This window comes from Nannospalax galili, unplaced genomic scaffold (genome assembly GCF_000622305.1).
Source record: "Nannospalax galili isolate Female #2095 unplaced genomic scaffold, S.galili_v1.0 scaffold98, whole genome shotgun sequence".
Taxonomy (NCBI): domain Eukaryota; kingdom Metazoa; phylum Chordata; class Mammalia; order Rodentia; family Spalacidae; genus Nannospalax; species Nannospalax galili.
The window spans coordinates 1,546,966-1,569,611 of NW_008342013.1; the positions used below are offsets into that span (position 1 = coordinate 1,546,966).

Below are 22,646 nucleotides of genomic sequence, written 5' to 3' on the forward strand. Positions count from 1 at the left end.
AAATATATCCTAGTGCTTCTGTTATCTATAAGAAAAAGAATATAACTTTAAAACAAGGAAAGTTTTAAAGCTTTTTCTTCCATATAAATACCATCAGGGAAATATTCTGGAAAATATTATTTTCAGATTCTTGAAACTCTTATTTATCCAACAACCAAGACTGACAAACATGACAAATATATCCTAGTGCTTCTGTTATCTATAAGAAAAAGAATATAACTTTAAAACAAGGAAAGTTTTAAAGCTTTTTCTTCCATATAAATACCATCAGGGAAATATTCTGGAAAATATTATTTTCAGATTCTTGAAACTCTTATTTATCCTGCTGGACGTGGTGCTCAAGGTCTGTAACCTTAGCGCTCAGGGAGTGGTGACAGAAAGATCCCCAACTCCCAGTTAGCATGGTGAGTCTCTGCCTCAACAAAACAAAACAAAACAAAGCAGAAAAACAAATAGACAAAAACATATTCTGAGCCTGACATGTCTCTAAGGATGGAAAAAAAATGAACTAAGCCACCACCAAGCTTCTGATTGCTGTTACAATGACTCCTTGTAAGCACTCACACAAAACAAACAAAACAACAACAAACCCCCATTTTCTTGCAAGAGCTTTGATTGACTAGTAAAAAAGTAATAAATATTCTTGGGGCTAGAGAGATGGCTCAGTGGTTAAGAGTACTTGTTGCTCTTGCAGAGGACCCGGGTTCAGTTCCCAGCACCCAAGTGGCCAGTAACCACCACGTGCAACTCCAGTTCCAGGGGATCTGACACAATCTCTGGCCTTCACAAACACCTCACTTATACACCTGCAGGCAAAACACTGACACATGTAAAATAAAAATAAATAAATGTTTTAAAGAAGTAATATTTATGTAGCCTCAGTGCAAAGAAAATAGATACAGGTCTTTTCATTTGGTTACTTTGTTTCATGATTTGCTTAGACAGACAGACAGACAGATAGACAGCTAGAGAGATAATATGTTTTATTGAAAACATATATAAAAAGCAAGTGTATTCCCTATGCATTAAATGTTCAGAAGAAACAAAGGTAATAGGCATGTGGTTTTCATGATATCCTTCCAAGACCTCCTTGTCACAATCAAGACTGTTACAATGACAGAAGAAACAAACCTCTGGGACCCCATAACCTCCCCAGACATAGTGTACTAAAAGGATTTGGCTTGGCTTGCCTCTCCTGATTATACAATATATCCTAGAAGCAGAGGACGGTGACACGGACCACTGGGCTGTGGACAATGTTTTCTGGTCCCAATTGTTTCGACTCCTCATTTACTATTTTGTACGTTGCTCTGACACAGTGAGATGAAGGTGGGTATAACTCTAGGCAAGAGCAACAAGAAATACTTTTGCCTTTTTTTATTAGATAAAGAATGTAGAAAAGTACATATTTACAGTATACTTAATGGACCAGCATGTAAATGCACACACATACACACAACTGCCGTTGTGGTTTGTCTCTCTTTCATTCAACACCAGGCACCTCATATGTCTTTATTGGCATAGATACATAGGCATATTGGCATAGATACATAGCTTTATATGAGACATTTTTCTTCAGGTTGTGATTAATACTTTGCAACTCAAATATTTGAAAGTCTAGAGAAATCTTACTATTAAAAAAATCATGATCTCCTTAATAAACTATCTGATAATATGAATAATCATTCCTAAACTGTCCAAGGTGGACTTAATATGCTTTCAAAAACACTGTAAAAGCAAAAATACAGAGTTCACATTTCAACTGCCTCTGAAACGTTCTTTTGTAACATTTGACTTCATGAGTAAACAAGTGACACCACAAAACAACACTATGTAACACAACAGATATTAGATATTGTTCAAATAAGAAAACGAGCTCAAGGATTTCTATTTGAAACAAAAGCAGGGAAGCACATCATGTGCCAACCGCTCCACCCACTGACTATCTGGGAAGAGGGGGGTCTCTCCACATTACAGTGATTCTACTGTTTCAAAATTTACCAAGATAAATAAACCACATACGTCCACTGGGATTGGCAAGTGCTTTTTGGTTCCCTATTAGTTCTAAGGCACTCAGAAAGATAATGATATTCACTGTACCTTATGATCTCAAAGAAAACCAACATTACAGATGGTTATCTCTGTTGAGCTTGCACATCCCCACCCCACAAAGTCTAAATACTCAGCCTAAGGAACAAGCTGCCATAAGAAGCAATTATGGAATAGACCTCAGGAAATTGCTAAACACAATCAGTAACATATACATTGTTGTCTAGCCAGCCTCCAAATCATAGGCTGCCCAAACCAAACTCTTAAATTACCCTAGAAATGACAGTCCAGTTAATGAGCCAATGGAGGCTAAGACACCAGTACATCCAATGCCAAACACGGTATCACACTAAAGTATAAGATGCACACAGCCAACTTTGAGATCACACGATTAGCTTTTATAAATCTATCTCAAGTGACTGAGGCATAGGACAGTGTGCAGGCAAATGTCAATCCTGTCAGCATTGCCTTGGTGTCTAGCAGAAGTCCTCACAGCTAAAGATTATTAAGTATCTTTAAATGTTTTTATATTGCCCATGTGCTTTTGTTAAGCTATTGTTTTTTAATTCACTTAATAGGAAACAGGATCTTCTGAGTCAGAGAGATCGAATGAGATTCTTAATCTTTCTAATCTTTATTTCTTATATTTTATTTATTATTATTTTATATTTATGAGTGTATTGCCCGCATGTGTGTAAGTGCACCTGTGTCCTGCAAAGCCCACGGAGGTCAGAAGAAGGAGTCAGATCTCCGGGAAATGGAGTTAGGACAGTTGTTATCTGCCATGTGGGTGGTGGGAATCGAACCCAGGCCCCTCTGCAAGAGCAGCCAGTGCTCTTATTGCTGAGCCATCTCTCCAGTCCGCTAATCTTTAACAAGCATTCCTTTTCACTATTATAAATGGTTTTGGTAACCAAATTCAGCCTACTCCCTGCAGGAAGGATAAAGCATGAGGCAGAAGTAGAATGATAATTCTCAATCTCCAAGGCCCAGAAGAGAAAGTCAGCAACTTGAAGCACATGGCTCTGAAGTGAGATTCGTCCAGTCTTCCTTGACTTAGGGTCAGAAACTGTTCACCCCTTGCTCCTCTCATTCGAATCACCACATCCTTTGTATCGTTCTTTCCTACCTTTCCAACCAGAATCATTAAAGTCAAGTAGTCAAAGGGAAAAAAAGATAAAGGGGAGCAGGGGTTACTACCACCAATGTTCCTGTAAATACAGTAATTACGATATACTAATAAAAGTCAATATAGAGCATGCTACACTGTTATACAACAGACCATGTGAGAGAGCCACACATGTAGTGTAAGATTTTTTTACTAGCATATTGTTTAAAAGTTGTTTAGGGTCTGGAGAGATGACTCAGCAGCTAAGAGCACTGGCTGCTCTTGCCGAGGACCTCAGTTTGATTCCCAGCACCCACATGGCGGCTAACAACCATCTGTAACTCCAGTTCCAGGGGCTCAGGCATCCTCTTCTGACCTCCACGGCACTGCACAGCACAAATGCACTTTCATACATGCAAGCAATATACTTGTACACACAAAATAAAATAATAATAAAATATTTTTTTAAAGTTTAATGAGCGAAAATTTAAGTTGGGGAGAAGGCTCAGGAGTAAAGGAACCTACCACATAAAAGCATGAGAATCTGCATTCAAAGCCCCAAAGTCCATGTAAAAGCTGGACCCATAGCATGAATGTCTGTAAAACAGAACTGATACGGGAACATGGGAGGCAGAGAAAGGAAAATTTCAGGAAGCTCACAGGTCAGCTAGTCTGGCATCCGCAGCAGAAACGCTATAGAGACCATTTCAAACAAGGTAAGGAGGAGAAGACAGACACTACCAAGATTGTCCTCTGACCTCCACACACGTGCCATGGCATGCGGACACTTGCCTTCACATACAAGTGTGTACACACACACATATGCATATACATACATATCACACCCACAATAAAATACAGGGCAAGATTTTAACATCTTACTTATATCTAAAATATCATTTCTATAAAATCATTATATAATGAAATAGTTAATATTACTTTTTCATATCACACTTCTGAATTCTAGTGTATTTTACACTTAAAATATATCTCAGTTTGGACCAGCCACATTTCAAATGCTGAAGAGCCACATGTGCCTAGTAGCTTCTGAATAAGGTGGTGCAGCCTTACAATCTGCCAGGTGCTGGTCTAAGCGCTTTAAATGTATGGATTCATTTAATCTTTGCAATAATCCTACAAGGGAAATACCACCATTATTCTCATTTTACAGATGAGAAATTGAAACAAAGAACAAAGATACAAAACTATAAGATGGTAGGTATTAGAGTCACAAATCAAAAGTTAGCCATCTGGTCACAACTACTACTCTATTATTTATTAAGAATCTACTGTGTGGAACAGAGACAGAACTGCATGTCTACATAAAATCTATCTGTACTCCTCAGAAAAATCAGAGTATGTTCATATTCTAATTTGATAGATGCCATTTAATTGCAGGAATCATACCCTCACCAAGTAATCCCAGGTCCGTCTCTAAAGGAACACGTACACTAGTAACATACAACTATTACAAACTAACTAGACTTCAAGACATAATGAACCAAAAACAAGATGCAAAAATATTATGGTAATTTACAAGTAAAAGTCTGAATCCATTACAACTAAAAGACGTTACTGAAAAGGGGGACTTTTAAGACTGGGTGTATAGCTAAGTGCTAGAGTTCCTGCCTACCAAGCATAAGACCCTGGATTCTAACTCTCTAGTAACCCTCAAAGAAGAAAAAAGACATTAGAAGCCTAGGATAAAATACTCTGAGAGCCAAGGTAAATAGGTAGAGGAGAACTTTGCATCCTGTTAAGGAATGACTAAAGGAGATGAAGGCTATGGCTGGAGTGGTCACAGACAGTAAGGTAAACACAAAATGGATGTGTTAGTGAAGTGAGCTAAGAACTACAACATGTAAAACTCACATTCTGTACATGTTTGAGAAGAGCAGCAGCATAAACAAAACTGAATTTTGGGTAACAGTCTGCCTAGCAGCAAGGAGGAGGGTGTATGGCAGGAGAAGCGATTACATGGTAAAGATTGGTGCGGACATCCCTGCAAGAGTCCAGGCTACACAGGTGCAAAATTCTCAAAAATCTACAGCTACGTCCAGGGTAGGAGTTTCAATCCTTGGGGATGAGTAGTGACAGAATCATTAACAGCAACTGTACCTATAACCTCATACTTGGGTGAGCCATAGTGAGTATGTGGCTTTCTCCCCTCTGTAAGCTTGAGCTTCCTAGCATCTCTGTGCTTCCAACATTTATAGAGTCTATCAGCTTTGGATCTGGCTCTTGCTTTAGAGAACTTTTTTCCTATAAACAGAGTAGTTATTGGTTAGCAGGAAATAATTAAGGGACATTATCTTTGAAGTAATAATCAATCTAAAGACAGATGCAAAATCTCAGATTCAGACTTCTAATACAGAAGAATAATGCTTTGTAAAGAAAAAATATTGGACATGCCTAAAATATTTTAAACAAAAAGTTAAAATTTCCCCTATTACTGCCTCCTTACTTGGCTTTATTTTCTATTTTTCATGTTTAATTAAAATTCACCTCAACTTCAAGCAAATATTTTCCTTTTTTCCCCCTTTTAATTACCCTAACAGTAGTAGAGCTGCATAAATTTTGCCCGAGGTTAAAGTTGGAGTAGAGCCTAATTACTAACTTGAGACATTGTTCTGGCCAAGTAAAGCAGAACACAGTCATCTCATGTGTTTGAACAAAACTTAGGCACTTCCATTAAGACCTCCGTTTACTCAGTGTTGATTCTGATTAACACTCCCATCCTGATTTATGTAGGAAATCTGAGTGTTCTCCACATCACCACCTCAAAATTCAGGAAATGAGCCTCAATTCATGGGCGTTCAGGTGTGCACAGGCTTCTGTCAAGAACAGGAATAACTGTGCTATTCCTACACCATTAAATGCCAACCTGGACAGACTTCCTTTGATTCAACTGATTTTTGTTCTAGACATATTTCAGGTCCTTCTGATGTTTCCCATATAGACGGTATGCAAGTACAGTGATAACAGCACGCAGAAAAGTTGGGGAAACAAATATAGGCAAAATTACAGCCAAATATAAGCAGTAAGCAATTATAAGAATAAACTAAGAAAAGCTGGGAAATTGGCACATAAAACATAAAACAAATGAATCTCAAGGCCAAACACACAAGATGCACAATATACAATCCCAGGTAATGTGACTATTCTGCCTCCTTTTTCCTTAATCAACTCTAAACTCTTAGATTCAAGTATGTAGCTTCACATGTGTGGTCTAAAGATGCTCAAAGCACTTTTCTTATCCTATAATTAAATCTAGTAATAAAAGTATGGTGCTCTGGAAGAGTGAATTCAGGGCAGCTGGTAAGTTTCACTGGAAATGATCTCATCTGCTAACCATCCAGGACTCCCTGAAGTTTGGAAGTGTTCGTGTCACTTGCCACTAACAAGGAAATGATAGGGTAGGGAGGCACCTTTCCATTTAGGGAAATTTCACTTCACTCTAGGTCAGTATTTCACCTAAGATACAAAATCTACATAGGCAGAACACTCTTCTCTCAACTTGAAAATTACAACCACCACCACCACCTATTACTTAGGTAACCAGTTACATAAACATCAAGTAAACTGGAGTGTGTTGGTGCTGTAAGGATTAAGAGAACTAACTCTATCAGTGCCCTCCTCTCTATGCAAAATAATGTTTAGCCATCTCTGGAGGCAACTGGCTGTCATCTGAATATAACTTCCAAAAAATCTAGAGGCAATAATCTAGATGATAAAGTCATTTTAAAGATATGGCAGAAAAATTGCCTCAATAATGTCTCTTTCTTTTGTGGAGTTAAAGATATCTGGAAATATAAAAGTCTGATGTAAGAAAGATCTCAATAGCAATTCAGACACCCAGGACAACCGATTGAAACTTTGGATTCTCATTTATTCATCTAATAGCTCAGAAGAGCAAAGCATAGACCAGAGAGCTGATGTAGAGATAAACTGAGTCATGCTGACTGAAACACCAGGCACACTGTGTTTCTCAAATATTCATTACACTCCCTTCCCCAAAGAGCAGCTCACTGTGCTTTAAGCAAACCAGTAAGAGCTGGTCAAACAACAGGAACAGGCCCTGGATTTACAACTTTTGTTCCTACATGGGCAGGGGTATATTTACTCTACAGGAATTTGAGTTCTCATCATATGCCAAGCACTGCCATGTGTCCTCCTTAATTTCTGCCATCACAGAATTTGATTTATTTTTATTTTTAGGCTCAGGAATCAAAAATAAAATTCCTTCAAAAAAGAAAGCAGTGATGACAGTTTACTTGCCTCACTATTTTGATACAAGCATGATTCACAGTCATTGTTAATGCTGTTAGACTGATGTTAACCTAAATGTTACAGAGGAGGGGATATTGGGGAGGAGGCTGGAGAAGGACAAAACTCAATAAAATGTGGAATAACAAGCAGAAATGGCAAACTTGCAACTCTTAAAAAAAAGTTAAATCCAGAAAGGAGAGGGAGGAAGAAAAACCCCTGTGAAGTCTAGAGAGAATACCAAGGTGGGAATCTGAAAAGGGCTGCATGAGCTCGATAATACGAGTGCCTGCTCCCCAAGTGATGGTCGCTACTGCTGTCACCTCACCTCACGGCACCTCTTTTCTAAATTACCAAAATAGTAAAGAATAGACGGGCCCTTTGAAAAAATACAATAGGCAACTTTTCCCTTCCTCCCTCCCTCCTCTTTCCCTCCTTTCCCTTTCTTCCTTGTGTATAGGGTATGGACATGTGGGTGCACATGTGCCATGTTGCATATGTGGAAGTCAGAGGATGATTTGAGGAAGTCAGTTCTCTCCTTGCACCATACGCAGCCTGGGGACCAAACTCAGGTCATCAGGCTTGGTGACAGTTACCTTTAACCATTAAGCCATTTACCTGGTCCAAACTCTGGCTTCTTGAAAAAACAGTACCTCTCTTCTGTATACAGTTTGAATGACTGTTGTGCATGCTCTGACAGTCAATGTCTTGGTCACCTCACCAAGAGTGGAGTGTGTAAACTGTAAGTGGTTTTAGAAGGGTAAGTTAGAAACAAAACTTGTGAGTTTAGAAAGTGCATCAAGACTAAGAACCCACAAATCCCAAGGCAAAGTATATACACTATTACCAGCTCTGAAACTGATTACAGAATAAACAGTCTGTCTTTTAACCTACCTCCTTCTCTGTTTCTATACCTCCTCAATGGAAATTATAAGTTAAATTGATATGTCACGCCATAGTATGTTAGGTGTTACCACTACATTGCATCAAATGTGTTTTGACAGTCTAAATACATTCACATTAAAAAAAACAACTGAAATAGCTTGCAGTGTTCTCATGTTTTTATGTATACTTTATTATTTTTATTAAATTTTTTCAATTTATATACAATATAATTTAAAGGTATTTCTTTTTTTTTTGTCTTTTTGAAGCAGGGTCTCCCTGTAGCCCCAGCTGTCTTGGAACTCACTATGTAGACCAGGCTGGCCTTGAACTCACAGAGATCTGCCTGCTTCTACCTCCCAAGTGCTGGGATTAAAGGCGTGTGCCACCACACCCAGCTTTTTTTGAAGGTATTTCTATCCCTTCCCCTATCCATCCACACCTCCCCTTATTGGCCTCCACACAATTTAATGTAACCTCTTTCTTTTGCTCTCTCTCTTTATATACAGATATAAAGGTCTATATATATAGAGAGATATATAGGTCTATAGAGAGAGAGCTATATAGGTCTAACTATCACTATCTATCTATCTATCTATCTATCTATCTATATATATATATATATATCACACACGAGAGAGAGAGAGAGAGACCTATAGAGTCTAATTAATGCCCCCAAATATCCTTCAGTGTGGGTCCATCCACTGGAGTCAGCTTAACCTACCACGAGTCCTATCCTTGTTCCAATACCCTGAATCAGATAAAGGAGAAAGAAGTGATCACATTGGAACTTAGAAGCACAGGAAAGAACTTTTGGCATAGGACAAGCATTAGGTCCAACAATGAATAAATGGGACCACATGAAACTAAAAAACTTCTGTACATCAAAGGACAACATCATTGACTGAAGAGGCAACCTAGAGAAGGGGAAAACATCTTTACCAGCTATGCCTCTGACCAAGGGCTAGTATCTAAAGTGTAAAAAGAATTCAAAAACTAAACCTCAAAAAAACCCCAACAACCCAATTAAAAAGTAGGGCAAGGGCCTCAACAGGGAGCTCTCTAAAGATGAATGCACATGGCTGAGAAATACTTGTCGAACATCTTTAGTCATCAGGAAAATGTAGATTAAATCCACTTTGAGATTTCATCTTACCTTACTCAGAGAAAGGGGAGCTCTATCCACTGCTGTAAGCACAATTTATACATAGTATCTCATATTTGAAAAGTACTCAATATATATTATTCATTAATTTATTACTCATTTCTATCCTTCCTAGGAATTAGGCTAAAATGCATTAAAATGTATTTGTACATATCTGCCCTACATTTAAAGAAAAGTTCAAAATTTGCTACACATTGATAAACTGCTTGGCCAAGTAGCTAAAACACAACTCTCCAAACATCATTACTACTATATGAGGCCTAAAATCAATAGTATTTCCCAAATGCTATCTGTCAATGTTTCACTCCACAAAGCAGACCAAGATATTCAGACTCTATTGAGTCCTTGAGCATCTATAAAGATAAAAATATAGTAGACATTAGTTGAAATGTCGTTCACCTCCCCCAAACCAACTCAGAAGTGGGGGAGGTATTAAGATGCATGATGTTGGACTTAAATTATTATCATTTCTACTATCATTTCTGTAATTTTTAGGGAACATTGGTGGTAGTTACCATAAAATAAGAAAAAGACAGTGGGAACTTACATCAGAAGCATAATAAATGCAATTTCTAAATACCAACTTTTAGGAAGTAATGTAGAGCTCAGAATCTGACCATTCCCCAAATACTCATAGTCCATTTTTGCATTTCCAGACAACTGCCTATTAAAATTACAACATCAGTAATTATTAAGTATCATACTTCCCTTTACTATATGCACAATGCATATATGCATAATGGGTTCTGTATTCTAATACTGACTTATTTTATCATAAAAACATAAATTAGCCTTTTATTTTAAAATGAAGGCACTAAGAAACTTGCCCATGGTCATAGGCCAGTTATTCAAACTCAAGTGAATCTAAATGTAAAAGCTAATTCTTTTAAACTCTCAATGGTATTTAAAGTACGTCTACTACAGCAATTCAGAAAATTAGGTGGTTTCCAAATGCACAACCTTTAAGGAAAATCTTTTTACAAAAAGGTAGGGAGAAGGGTAGGAATCCATTAACTTAACTGGGAAACTTCTGAAGCTTGTTTGAAGGCTGATAAATCAAGAAACATTTTAAAAACACCAAAGTTGTTATCTACCCAAACATGTTAGATTAAAAAAAGCAAACCTGCATCAAAGAATAAAATAAAACCGTACTAGATGGCAGGTAGGTTAAAGAAAAAAATTCAGAAGGCGTTGATTAAAAAGAAACACTCCAGTTAAGACAAAATAGTCTCAACTCTAAGGAATAATATAAATTAAGCATTCTAATATAATAAAAAAAAACTTGTGTATGTCTATAAAGTCAATGTGTAGATTCCAATGGTAATTTTATCACCTCTACTAATTAACATGATGTGAATTTTTATGCTTCCTCCTTAAATATGTGTGTGTGTGTGTGTGTGTATGTGTGTGTGTGTGTGTATCTCAAAACAAGAAAAACTGAAAAAACTATAAACCCCCCAAACACTCTGAATTTAATATTACTTATGTCTCTTTAAAATTATTGTAACCAGTCAGTCATATAAAGAACTTAGAAAATGATTTTGCTCTGTTAGTGTGCTGTCTCCCTCTACAATCACTGAAACCTTATCACTTTTCTATTCCATTTTCAAATGGATTTTCCTCATGATAGGAAGCTGAGGTAAGTTTCCTTAGAATTAGCTAAGTTGTTCTGCTTTGTTTACAAGAAGCACTCTAGTTTACAAAGAAGCTCACACTCAGTGCTCATTAAAGTCTGTTCAGTGATTTCCCTAGCAGATTCTTTTCCTAAATTGCAAAAAGTTTTTTTGTCTTTTGGTCAAACACTGTATACAAAAAATTCTATATTAAGCCAGACACAGTGACACATTCCTGTACTTCAAAGATTTGGGAGGCTAAGGCAGGAGACGCTCTTGAGTTTAGGTATTCAAGACATGGGCAACATGTAAATTACACATGAAAATTTAACACATGGCAAGCAACTAACTTAAACTCGGGAAAAATTTTGACTGTCTTGATTTTAAAGCTACAGTAACATTTGATATATAGAAATTGTGTGCTTCTTGGGGCTGAAGAGATGGCTCAGCAGCTAAGAGCACTTGCTGCTCTTGCAGAGGACCCAGGTTGGGTTCCCAGCACCCACATGGAGTCTAACAACCATCCCTAACTCCAGTTCCAGGGGATTCAAAGCCCTCTGAGAGCACTGCACAGCGTGAGTGCACTTACAAACATGTAGGCAATGTACTCATACACAGAAAATAAAATATTTTTTTAAAAAAGAAATTGTGTGTTTAAACAAATTGACTACCCAAAAAGCTGATCTATGAAGAAAGAGAAAACTCAGGAAACAACTTCAAGCTTTGCGCAGTACGAACATCCACTGATTTCTAAAAGTATCTTACCTTCTCCTAGAAGTGCTTTTAAAATTTCATTCAAATCCCTAATGCCTAGCAAATTAAATTAGAACTATGACTTTATAAGATGCCCTCAGATACTCAAATTATTTTATAGATTAACAAATACACTTTATAACTCTTTGTATAGATTACACATATATCCATTAATCAGTAGTAAAAATAGCTCAGGATTCTTGGAAAACTTACAATTAAACTCAATGATTGGGGAGTAATAAGTTTCTGATAGTTTTTTGAGAATGAATAGCATAGTGCAGCTCTAACTACTATCATTATTATTAAGAAGGTAATATATCAAATAAGGGTGAGAGAGACTACAGTAGGTATCACCTCCCCTCCCTGAAGTGTTAAATAAAGGTTTTCAAAGTTTTTGTTTTGTTTTCTTGGATGTTTTTTGCTTTTTATAAACATCTCTTGATTTATGACACAAATATACCAAGAAATTTCTAAGCCTAATGCTAAAACTTAAAATAGTTGAACCAGGAATTCCAAAGGCCCTTTCTTTGCAGCCCTGCTTGCCTGCTTGCATTCCATCTTTCTAAAGGCCACATACGATACCTTCCAGTAAGATCTACTACAAGAAAATAAAGGGGCACAAATGCACTTGCTGATCCTCAGTCACATCCTGGCCCCCTCTCCCTGTTATCTCCATGATGAGCAAAGGTGCTCTGAGGCACTCTTCATATTCTCAATGCTCAGGGAGTGCTGACTGAGAGGCCCTCAGGCACCTCAAACCCAGGCTGTCACTTCTAGTCACCACTCAGCCCAGCTAATGCCCTGCCTGTCATGACAAGCATTAGGCACCACACCTTTGCCTCAACAAAACATATCTCTGGAAAGGTATGAGCAGAGGGAATCTGTTTTAGGAGTTGCCAATGGAAGCCAGGCTTGTATATAAACAGCAGAGAGACAGAGAAAGAGCATCCAAAGCCACAGATGCAGAGTTTGTCAGCCCTGGGTGCTACCTCCTGTGCATGGGCAGGGTGAGGGAAGGGGGCTGTGACATATTAAGATACAGTCTGACCAGGCTAACATGGGCTTAGTTGTCAGCCTAAACTTGCCATCTGGTGGTAAGATATAGCAGATCACACCCCAGATGTGTTTCTTCAAACAAATCACATCTTTTTTTCTTACCCCCTTTTTTTTCTATAAAGAAAGAAACGCCTGCCAAAGATACAAATCAGCTGAAGTTTACTTTAAACTAAAAACTCTTGTTAATTTACTCAGCCAGATAAGTAGGTGTGTCATTTCACACACTCATACCCCCAAACAACCACTCTTCCAAAGTGGTATCTAGAGATGCTAAGCAGAAAATCATTTGTTTACTCTTCATCAACCCTAAAAGTTGAGGTTATCCTTGGTGATCTGAACGCCTTTTCAGCTGAAACTGCAACGTGTCTGAGTGAGGGCGAGCTCTGAAACCCCCGTCCTCCTCTGTGTGCTGGTCTCTGTGTCTGTCCCACCCTGCACTGCTATCATTTGCACCTCATTACACTGGGCTGGAGCTTTGAGAAAGCTGATATTCCCTCTAAATTTTTACAGATGCTTCTAGTTTACCAGCTCATGACTGCACTACTAGAAAAGACTTCCTGCCACTAAACTGCCTGCTGGCATGGATGCTGAATTTCAAAATCCCTGAAAAAAGTGAACCTTTGTGGTGTTCTCTTAACTTTCTTCCGGTGGGAGGGTCCTGAAACCAAGCAAAAGCTGCTTCACCTATACAGTGAGACTAAATCTAGCAGAAACATTCCCTCCTAACTACTGTTCATCTTGATTTGAAATTGCCTCACAAAATCCACCTCACAAAAATGTTCATTGGTTGTTTGTGGAAGGTGTTCATTCGTCATAAATCATGACCGTGACATATTTAGCAAGTTGTCTAAACAAGTGAACCACAAAACAGCCTTTCACCTGAGCATACATGTGTTTTCCCTTTTATTTCATTTATATTACTTGAAAAACACTCTGGTACAGAGATAAGGGACACTTTCTAAACCAACACCCCTATTTATGTAGTGGCTCCAGGGTCTTTCAAAGTTCAGGGCAGGTGACACTGGTCTGTTCTTAATCTGTACTGCTAGAGCAATGTTAAGGCAGATGACGAGGGACACAAATCCCCTGATGGAACTGAATGCATTCCAAGCTCCCCGACCCACTCAAAGCAGTAATCCCCTGCAGCTGGATCTTACTTACCACCATGCACAGCTAATACATTTTTTAAAAGCTAGTCACTGGTGACAAATGTAAACTGGACAGAACAGCTCCCCCTTCTCCCTGTCTCACTCCCTCACCCCTCAATCTTCTCTCATAACCCAGAGATTGCTGTTTCTGTGATGGATAGGACCTGCCTTTTAGAACCACCAAGATTGTGCAGTATAGCTTTACTCTAAGTGACTAGAAGGTTTTAAAAGCATCTTCAGCTGTCAGACTGTAACAAAAACAACAAAAATGTCATCCTTAACACAAACATTTCACAACTGAGAAACCCTATAAGTTGTGATTATCACTGCCATACTGAATTCAGTATTTATTTAGCTATCATATGTAGGCAAACTGTGCTGCCACACTGACTGACTGAATTAAAGCTGGTTGCTAATTCTAGGCCATAAAAGAATAAATGCAAAAGAAAATTAAATACTTGAAGATATACACAGAAATATGTATTTTTGGACTCCTTCACTTTTTAATTTTGGCAGAAATGACTGAAATAAGAAGAAGCAGTAGCCTTTTGGTAGGCACATATGTTTTCACTATGAAGTCTGAATATCCACCTACAATGGGAAACTGAGTAACTCATGGAGAGAATAGCTCTGTGCTGGATGAAGTGTTTTAAAAAAAAAAACAGGACAGAAAATTATGGGAAAGCACAGTGTAAAGATGTATGGAAGGATAGGTGGATGGAGACACTGAGTTACCTATACTATGAAGAAAGAGACCCCAGCTGGAATCGACTGTCATACAATACAGATGTCACTGTGATAAAGGGACAAGCTAGCCTCCTCGCCTCATGTAGAGAAGCCAGGGTTGGTTTAGTCCCAGATAGCTAGCAGTAAGTGCTATGATTTAAGTAATATCACCACTTAAGACTTAGGAATAGCTACCACAACACCGACAACACTGAAATCGCACCAGGTTTAATTACAACAAAGTTGCACCTGGAGAGGAAAACAGTTTTACAACTCTCAGTACTCCTTGAGCTCTGTCCTGCATGATACATACTCACCCAAGTAACCGAGGTCCTGAAAGATACCACAGCAAATAATGTGCAACCAGCAGAAACCCAAGGACCTGCGACAAACCTAGCTCTGTGAATTCAATCCACATCTGATTATGTGACTTCATGTCCTCCGACCCTTCCTGAGAGCAGCCTGGTGAGCAGCACCAGCATGACCCATGAGACAGGAACCTGATGAGGCTGGTAGAGAGGGGAACATGAAACTGCTGAATTAAGAACAAAGAAGTCAATGTGTTTGAGAGATGCTTGATTTTCTTATCGCCTACTGTCACACTTCCAGAATCCAGAGAACCCAGTCAGCATATGAGTAATTCAATCAATAAGGAAAATATGATCACCGATGTTCATGGTGACACTAATGTGGGGGTCGCATGTTCAAGAGAGTCAGGAATGCTTCTGAAGGAACAAGGAAACAAGAGAGGACTCTGAGCACAAATGTAGAGGAGAATATTGTGTGTACCTGTGAGGGAAACCGCAAAATACACGTAACTGGCTGCATTTCCAAAGACTGAGTTACAAGAGTACTAAACGATACAGAAGAAAGCCATTTGTATCAAAACAGTTATAATTTACAGCAACACAATTTTAAAAACTGAGTCTGAATTCATCCTCTTTTCCTACTGTTGCATTTGTGTGCGTTGTGTAGCATCTGGATGCAGGCACACCTATACTTGCATTAGCAGCAGCCACAATTCGACATCCAGTGTTTTCTTTTTTTGAGACAGGGTCTCTTACTGAACCTGGAGCTGCGGGTGTCTGTTTTGACTATACTGGCTGGTTGGCAAGCCCCTAGGATCTATCTGTCTGCCTCTGCCTCCTCCCCCTGACTGGGATTACAAGCATGCCACTAAATAGCCCAGCTTTCATATGGGAGCTGAGAATTCAAACTCAGGTCCTCGTGTATGTACAGCAAGCACCTACCCACTCAGCCAACTCCCCAATCCCTGAATCCATATTCTATAGCTACTCATCAAAAACCTTTTATTAAGGCATGCCTGTATTCTTCATATAATAATCAAAGATATCTGTACTTTGTAGCATTATATATTTATTATAAACTCCAAGTGGTATTTCTACTTCATAATACAAAATAACCTCATTTAAATTCCCACATCTACAGTGATGTGTTCATGCTACAAAGTTGTCGGGAACCTATGAAAAGTGTGAAAAGTTAGGACTCAGAGGGAAAAATTTTAATTATAACCAGAAATCTGCATTTGGTTTAAATGTGATAAAAATTGGAGTTATTTAAACAAACCTTTTAGTACTAAAATATTCTATAATTATACTCAAGAAAAATGGCTGAAACAAATCTGTAATTAATCCAGTGACAAATATTGATCACGTTTCATAGAAAACCCACAATAAAGAAAAATTTCTATGTATCAACCTCCAGGAACCAATTCATACTGGTTAGAAAAATCTGACTGAAAAGGCTTAGTTTTGAGCAAGCGTAAATCCTTTCAATGGCATGCACATAAAAAGTATACTGTCTCTTTAAGTTGAAGGACCTGAAAAATTAGTATGAAGCCAAGAAAAAGTTCTGAAGTTTAACTCTCAGGAGCAAACATTTTCTACTTGTGAAGTAAACTCTGTTGAAAGACAGCAGACTACATCCCACCAGTAAAAACAGGAAAGTTTTCAGCCAGTGACAGCTTTGCCTACAGAGGGAAAAAAAAGTGTCATAGACTCACTTTATTAAACCATATGCTCATTGCCCTGTGAAGAAAGCAGGGTCACTAATTAGTTCATTCTGTGAAAGAAGCCCTTCCTGATCCCGTTGACTTTTGTCCCCCTGGTTAGCTCCAGCTATTTCTGTCATGCAACTTGAAAATCACTGGAGGGAGGAAGATCGCCATAACAACCGCTGAAATGATCTTGTGGAATGTGTCTAGTGGCACTGGAATAACCTGAATATGTGCTCCAGATGTGTCGGCTGTCAGGAAAAGAGTAAACACATCTGATGGACAGCGTATGACTAGATGGCCTCGAAGCGACTCCAGAGGCTGGGGGAGGGGCAGTGGTGTGAGCAGGAGCCAGGACACAGGCAGAGGTAGAGAGTCCCCAGCTGCAGAGGACCCAGGACCCAAGGGCCTGGTAGACTGTTTCTCCAGTGTCCCTCCCCTGAGTGGCTTCTGCGAATTTCTGTCTGGCATGGACTTGTGAGCATTTGGGAGCAAACTAAAACATGGTTACTGAGAGGAAAGGGGAGGGGAGAAGGGCAGGCTCCGACGTTTTCCGTCTTAAATATTGATGGCAATGTGTTTTTGAAGCATTCTATCTTGGGGGTGGGAGGCTGTCTCCCGGCCACTACCCTCCCTCTACCAAGTGAATGGTTTTGCTTCTTTGCTCTGCATGCATATGCTAAGCCCCCTTTTTATTAGGTGCCTGAGTGACTGCATTCCCGGTCTCAAATGTTATCTTTTTGATGGTGGTGTGTGAGTCCACAGACTTCCACAACTTTGACAGGGAGTAGGTTCCCTAACTCAAAACACTTGAAAAAAAATTTTTTTTCAACATATAAACAACTAGAAAACAACATAAGCCAAAGCACATTTTCACCTTAGTTCCTATTCTCTGGGGTATTTATTAAGAGGACAGTTTAGATCTGTACCCACTGCTAATGTTCCGAGTCAAACAGAAGTTCTCTGAACATCTAACACACAGTAGGTACTTGGTGAATATTTGCTGAACCATATTAATTTTTAATGTACGAGATTCAACAAAATAGCATTTAGGTTCTACATTTAAATAGTAGCAGGGATTACTTAAAATATATGTAACCAGGTTTAAACATAGTGAAGAAAAATAAATGGGTAGTTTATTTTCCAAAAGAAACAAAACATGCCCCGCTAAAGAAAACAAACATTACATCATCACTCTGTAGCACATGAGCCACCTACCTGTGCCTGAACCTACCACATTTTAATGCCCCAAGAGTGTGGAGAATGAGACCACTTTTAGAGTATGCATACAAATACTCACTATAGTCTTCCCACAAAGGCTTGTATTCTGTGAAAAGACTATGAAAGTTTGTGCAGAAATTTAGATTCTATATCCAAAGCTTTTCAAGCAACACATTCCAGGTTTTCTTCCAAATCCTGCACACTTTTATTCAATAAAAATTGCAGTGGTTTTCTAACACGGTTTAGACAAAGAATAAACCTGCAGTGGAATGTAATTATCTCTATAAGACATACAGTTATGATGTAAAATTGTTTAATGTTTAAAGTTATTTAAATTACTGAAGTTTAACATTCTCTGGGGCCAATAAATTCTAACACTTCAGCCAAAGAAAGGGAGGCAGCATTCACCTGGTACTTTCATTCAAGGTGATGGTCAACTTACAATTCTTTCAATTTCTAAGCATCTAAGAACATTTTCCTCCTCTGATAAAACTAATTTAGTGACTCAGATTCTGAAAGTAAATCACCAAAGGGAAAAAGGAAAACCAAGAGAAATTATTAGTTGAGAGCAGGAAATGGAACAACCCCAGCTCACTCCTTGCTCTGTAATTCACACTCTTAATCTGGCAGAGGAAGACCCTAAGGATGTTTGGAGGCTGAAAACTGAAAATTTGAAGACGTAGGATGAAAGAACAGCAAGAGTGAATGGCATGGCTTCTGCCTTCTAGAAATTGGATTCCACTGGCCGCCAAGTGAAGCCAATAACAGATTCATGGCTGTGGAAAATGTTTCAGCCTCTCAAGGCAAGTGCCACTATTTCCTTGTAACAGAAACTGAACTTCCTGACAAGTTAGACAGCCTAAAATAATCACTGCCAAAGTCCAATTTGTAAACATTAGTTGGCAACCTCTAGAAATCAGAAATAATCTGGATATTTGCTTATTTACAGGGCAGACTTTATTATTATAGTCTAATCTAGTCACTGGCCACCATCAAATCAAATGACTTCATAAAGGGCTGACAAGATTTTCAAATAAAAAGCCAAATATTTCAAAACCCTTATAAGCCAAAATTATAAATGTGCACATTTTCACAATGAGGTGCCAAATGTCTACAAGATGGATGAGCTTCAATGACCATTTTTATTCTCCTTGGTTGTCTTAGAATTTAACCAGCAAGCAAAAAGCTTGTGCATAGTCAAAGAACTGAAATGTATGTGTATTCATTTCTGTAGCATTTCTTTTTTAATATTTTTTTTATTTTAGGTGTATGTGTGTATTGCCTGCTTGTGTGAGTGCACCTGTGTTGTGCCATACCTGTGGAGTCAGAGTTATGGACAGTTGTTAGCAGCAATGTGGGTGCTGGGAATTAAACCTGGGTTTTCTGCAAGAGCAACTGGTGTTCTTAACCACTGAGCCATCTCTCCAGCCACTTTTGTAGTATTTCTTAACCTCAAATTTCTTACATTGAATTTGTAACTTTTCTAAAAATAATACTGTTAAGATTTGAATGTGAAATATCCTCCATAGGTTTGTGTGCTTTAACACTCTGTCCCTAGCTGATGATACTGTTTAGGGAGGTTGTAGAAGCTTCAGGAGTGGGGCCTACAGGAACAAGAGGGTCACTAGGGGCAGGCCTGTGAGGGTAACAACCTAGCCAAGCTTCTGGTCTTGCTGTTTTCTGGTTCACCAAGAGGTAAACAAGCCCTGTCATGAGCTATTCTAGTCATGGATCCAGCTACTCTGTCACCATGCCTTCTCAGCCATGATGCACTAACGAACCATCAGCTAAAATAAAAGTTTGGTGACACAACAATGAGAAAAGTAACAAATGGAGATCGCCAGTAAAACTTTGGGTCTTACATCAAATTCTGAGTAATGGTTCTACATCAAGAGAGATTTTTTTCTGTTTGATTTTTCAGAATGTATTTTGTTGTTTTTTTACTGTTGTTGTTGATGGTGACGGTAGTGTTTTATTTACTAATAGCATCATGGGCTGGAGAGATGGCCCAATGGTTGGTTCAGAGCACTTGCTACTCTTGCAGAGGACCAGAGTTTAGATCCTAGAACCTGTTAGGCAGATCACAACTGCCCCTACCTCCAACTCCAGAGGAACCGATGCCCTCTTCTGGACTCTGTGAACCCAGGCACATAGGTACATGCACATTCTTCCACACATTTTAATTTTAACAATGAAAATAAATCTTTTTTAAAAATCTAAGAAACTTTAAGAGAATGTACTAGTAATACTTTTACCATTCTCTATAGCATTACAAACCAGCAAGTAACTATTAGCAAGTTAAAGAAGGCCAGAAAGACTGAGTACTTAAACAAAAAATAAGCAACTAATCCATTTGAATCTGAGCTATGAATAAAATGCTACAATGCGGTTTCTTAGTTGTAAAGGGTTTCAAATACCCACATGAGTAAGCTTCATTCATGTAGCACCACTTCATGGACAAACATAAAAGAAAGTCGCAGGGATCAATGAAACGAAAATCTAGACTTAAAACATGATTTTCTGACTCTTTTAAGGAAGATAACACAGATTCTTGAGAAAAGCATTATAAAGGATGTGAACATGAACTCCTGAGCCTTATTAAAAGTACAAGGAAGTCTTCAAAGGAAAAATATGAAGCTATTACATGTACTTAAATGTCACTAGAATAAAAGAGAACCCAGAAGGTCCTTTGAGGTCACCACCATGTGTCATGCTACCGAGGGAAAAGAAGCCATGAAGAAACAAAGAATTCCAGAGAAGAGCAGCAATATGTGAAACAGAACACAGAGAACACAGCATTCTCTGTCCAGTTTCAGAAACCTAAAAATTCCCTTGTCAAGGACATAGCTTTGGGCTGGGATAATATAGTTCAGTGGTAAAGCACTTGCTCAGCATGAATAAGACTCTTCAGTTCAATCTCCAGTACATAAATAAATAGCTTTAACATCTGATCTGCTTACCATGAATATGTCATCAATTTATGTAAGAAATTCCTGAAGCCCTCCAGTTCATTCACATCCTGACTACAAACCAAGTGAGTCAATGAATCCTATCCCAAACTTTTCAATAATCAAAATACTTTCTTAAGGGGAGTATGAAATCCTCAAGAATAAACACAGCAATATATACTTAATTTATAAAAATATTTCATCCATTCCTAAATTTGAAATAGTTTCCAGATAGTATTTAGAGGGAAGAAGAAAGAAGTCAGAAAAGCTGAACAAAAAGTCTACAGTTCAAATTACTTTGCCATTCAAACAAGGACTCAGTCTTGCAGAAGGGACATTCATTTGCCCCATGGTACCCCACTATGTATCTGGAGAACTGAAAAGCAAGCCCTCAAGTCAGTGAACACTTCCTACAACTCCATCCTTCTCTTGTTACCACCAACTTCACTCATGACATTGAACTGACAACTGGCCTCTACCTAAAAGAGATCGTTCAAGGTTAATAACAGAATCTGAACACCTTTTTCTGAACAATTTCAACCTTTAGTTGCTCTCAAATACTAAATGTCAAAAGGAAATAGAAAAAAAAGCTAGACTAAGGAGCTGACTGGTCTAGAATCATTAGCTTCAGAGCATTAATGATTGACTATATTCCGTTATTATTCCTTTATCCTTGGTTTGCTAAGGACAGAGAACAATTTTTTTTCTGCTAGTTTTTCAACGTCATTGTCTTCGAAGGCCTATCACCAGACCCTGACAAGCATGACTTCTTGTCATAAGGAATCATCATTACTATATGTAGGACAAGCAGCATCTTGTAGGACAAGCAGCATCCCCACCTCCAAAAGGACAGTCTCAAACGGACTGACATATGGCCACATCTCTATATTTAAAAAATGCCTCCTTAAAAACTTCAGAACCCTTCTAGTTCACATAGAATAATGACCAGACAGTGGTCATTAACAGGTCACTCCCCATGCAGGATCCAACTCCAACTCACAAGTCTTACCTGGCTTTATTCTTTCTGCACTAACTAGTTGTCAATGTCTACACCTCTATGAGGTAACTTCATTTCTCTTTGTCTTTCTGAGTTCAGCTAAAGATCCTTTCCTTGACCACAAAAACTACATTTGGTAATCCCTGCTTAGCACTGGGGAATTCTGAGCAACATTTCATCTGGCAGATAGTAAAAAGTCTCAAAGGCCATAAGCTTGACTAGCTCTGAGGATATAGGTAAGTACTGGAATACCTACCTATCATGAACAAGTCTTAAGTTACATTCCCAGCAACACATGCACACACATACACACACACACACACACACACACACACACACACAAATTTGACAGTCACTGAGCAAATTCAAAAACTCCCTAAATCAAAAATAATAACAACAATAGTAATTCTGATCTCCTTAGTATTTACCCTTCACTCAGACTATGGTAATAAAGAAGTCAATGTTCTAAATTTGGAGATACCAACTCCACTTGTTAGAGTTCATTTATTTCAAACATTCCAAAATCAAATCAATACTTCTGAAAATGATTCCTTTCACCCAAGTTAGTTACAATGTATGGCAGTGCAGAAAAAAAAAAGAAAGAAAAAGAAAAAAAAAAAAAAAAAAAAAAAAATACAAGCCTTCCGGTCAAACCAAGCCAGACCCCATAACATTCCAGTTGCCTGACCTCAGGCAATTC

At 38.4% G+C, this 22,646-nt stretch overlaps 1 protein-coding gene across 14 annotated transcripts in view; it reads right to left on the bottom strand.

Annotated features, from left to right (window-relative positions):
- Bnc2 (basonuclin 2) overlaps positions 1-22,646 on the bottom strand; it is a 435,111-nt gene that overhangs the window by 379,829 nt on the left and 32,636 nt on the right. The gene's annotated exons all lie outside the window — the stretch shown is intronic.